Genomic DNA, 3,496 nt, shown 5'->3' on the forward strand with positions numbered 1-3,496 from the left:
TGTTTCCTCACTGGATTTCCCTTTCGCATAATTTCCCTGGCCCTTCTGTCTTTTCATATTTGGTTTTGGGAACATATAGATTTGGGGGCTGGTGTTGTTGTTGTACATTGCCGTTGAGTCAGTTCTGACCCATAGTGACCCTGAACAGGGTTTCTGAGGCTGTAAATCTTTACGGGAGCAGAACGCCTCATCTTTCTCCCGCGGAGCAGCTGGGAGTTTCAAACTGCTGACCTTGCGGTTCACAGCCTGATTCGTGTAGCAAGGACCAAATTCTTCATTTTGTTTGTTTTATAGTTGTTTCTTTATACGTTATTTGGCTGAAAAATGAACTCTAGTAGTCTCTTCGGTTTCAGGTTAGAAGATTTTCTCAGAACAATTGTCTCTGGGTTTCTCTAATCTATTTCTGACCAGTAACACTGGACTTTTGTTAATTTTGGATTTTGTTCTACATTTTTGTTGGTATGTTTATTCATTCACTCTAATTGGGACCATCTATAATGTAAAGCAGGCTCCTGATGTGGCACTGTAGGATAACCAAGTTTGTTGTTTCAAACTCACCAGCTGCTCCTTGAAAAACCTATACAGGGTTGCTATGGTGAGTTGGAACTGAATTGATGCCAACTCATAACTCATAACTCGTCTGTCAGTTTGTCGTACTGCAATGGCTTATGAGTTGCTGTGATTCTAGAAGCTATGCCACTGGTATTTTAAATACCAGCAGGGTCACCCACGTTGGGCAGGTTTCAGATGAGCTTCCAGATGAAAACAGAGAAGGAAGATGAGTGACGAACTACTTCCACATATTTAGTCCTGGGAAACCTTATGAATAGCAGAGAAACACTGTCAGATATATTGACAGAAAATTAGCCCCTCAGGTTGGAAGGCACTCAAAATGCAGCTTTGGAAGATCTGCATTTTGAGTTGACCGTGATGAAGCAAATGGAGTAAAGCCCATGGGACCTTCATTTGCTAATGGGGCACAACTCAAAATGAAGAAAAACAGCTGTAAACATCCATTGAAAATCAGAACATGGAATGTACAAAGTATGAATCTGGGAAAATTGGAAGTTGTCAAGAGGGCAGCAAGATGACAGACTAGAAAGAAAGGCTATATGGACTCACCCTCTATAACAAAGACATGGAAAATCATATTAAACAGCTGCAGATGATAATTCTGAAACTCTTAGCTTAAGAGGAAGGGAAAGAGAAGTGGATTGAATGCTTTCAAGGAGAGAGATCTGATCTGATGTTGTTAAGTATCATTAAGTCAGTTTGGAATTCTAATGACCTTATATAGGTTTTCCAAGGAGCTACTGGTGGAGTTGAATTGCCAACCTTATGGTTCACAGTCCAGTGCTAATCCTACAGCACCACACCAGGAGATCTGAGCAGACACACATAAAAAAGAGACAAAGATGACCTGTGCTGGTGAATTGATAGCACACAGCCATTTTGAGTTTTTGTGAGTGGCTTCAGAGACAAGAAAACATTTGCGTTGCAGAAACGTACATGTGGCTTTCAGAGTTAAAGGAGCTTTTTTTCTTTTTTTCTTGTTCTACACACTTCCCTGGTGACCAGAGGCGTGGTACATTCCCACCAACCTATACCTGCAGGGAAGTTTCCACTCTGTGGTGGTTGGAGCTGTAGTTATGGGCTCCATAAAAGGAGGGGGGAACTGTCGCACTGACCCCATTCAATGACCATCCCTGGACTAGCTTGCACTAGGGGAGGCAGTAGTTTCCTGAGGAAATTTTATAAAAAGGCAAGCGGTACCCATCTTGAACTTCTGTGGGTAACTTTAAAGACAAGAGGACAGTAAGTGGTGCAGAGGCATACAGCTTATTGTTGGAGAGAAAGATGTGGAAATTTTGTGTGTGTGTCACATTGTCATCATGACCACAAGTTTGGCTGGTCCCAATCTGTGTACACTCCCAGAGAAGCTCCTGTAGTTCAGGTTATTGCATCAAAGTGTGTGGAGAGCTATCAGCACCAACCTTGTACCTGGAATTTGGTGTGGCTTCTTCCAGAACTGCAGAGTTCTGCTCTAGCAGGGCATTTCATCTTTGTCTGTCCTCTGATATGGAAATACCTGATATCCCAACTACTTTTGTGTCTGTATAAACTACTTCTAGATTGGGTGCCCAGAACAGACCACTCTTAGACCTATAGGAACTCCCTCTAGGATTGAGTATTATAGTCTCACTCCTAACCACCATGACATGAGCTCCTTTGCTGTCAGGAGACCATAGAATTTTCTCCACTCTTGGTCTTGCTCTGTTTTTTTTTTCTCCCTTTCATTGTTTTGTTGTTGTTTGCTTTGTTTAATCTTTCTTCCTCACTTTCTCTCTCTTTCATTCTATCCTTACTATCTCCCCTATATTTTTTCTTCTTTTTCCCAATCACTGCTCCTTCTTTCATTCTTATTTTTCTCCACTATTTTTCTTAACTACCACTGATATTTTACCCTCTTACTAATTTTTTTCCCTAATTTTCTTATTTTTTTCTTCTTTAAATTTTATCTTTTATATTATTTTATTTTCTTTCCATTTTATCTTTGGTTTTTGTATTCTTTTCCTAGCTGTTGCCTGCTTATTTTTTCCCCATTCTTTACTATTATCTTTTTTCATTGTTGTTAGCTTGCATGAATAGAGCTCCATCACAAGCATACCTTCTGTAGCCCCACACAATGGGCAAGAGCCAATGCCAGCTGCTATACACTGGATCAATAACAACAACCAACATCAGTTAAATCCATCCTGAACTTGCCTGCATAAATAGGGAACAAAGAATGGTGCACAAGCTCATCTACTAATCACATCCCACAGAAGGCAGTTGATGAGTACCTAAGAATACAGCAGCATGTAATTTTAAACTTAATGCAAATATAACAACACCATAGTGTCTCAAAAGCAACCGACAATTTACATTCACACCAAGAAACAAGACAGGGTGCCTCAAGTAAGTGACCAAAGGGCAGAGCTACAAAATATTTTTGAGGAAAAAAGGCCTTGAAAATACCTTAAAAAGAATTCAAGAGAATTATGTTTACACGACTCAAAATGATTGATCAAAAGATCAAGAAAAACAAGGAAGAATTCAGGAAAGCACTACAGGAACAATCAAACATCATAGATAAAGTTTTGGAGACAACAGAAAATCTCCAAACAGCTGCTCCACAGAAACCCTATACAGGGTCACTATGAGTCAGAACTGACTTGACAACACAATAATAGTAGGAGATTTTTATATTCCACTTTCGATAAAGAACAGAACAACTAGAAAGAAACTCAACAAAGACATAGAAGAACTAAACAACACAATCAACCAACTTGACCTCAAAGATTTAAGCAGAGCACTCAACCCAACAGCAATACAATACAAATTCTTTTCTAGTGCACAAGGAACATTCTCCAGAATAGACCATATGGTAGGCCATAAAGCAAATCTCAATAAATATAAAAATAAGAAAGTCTATGAAGCATCTTTTCAGATTGCA

This window comes from Chrysochloris asiatica, unplaced genomic scaffold (genome assembly GCF_000296735.1).
Source record: "Chrysochloris asiatica unplaced genomic scaffold, ChrAsi1.0 scaffold00063, whole genome shotgun sequence".
NCBI lineage: Eukaryota > Metazoa > Chordata > Mammalia > Afrosoricida > Chrysochloridae > Chrysochloris > Chrysochloris asiatica.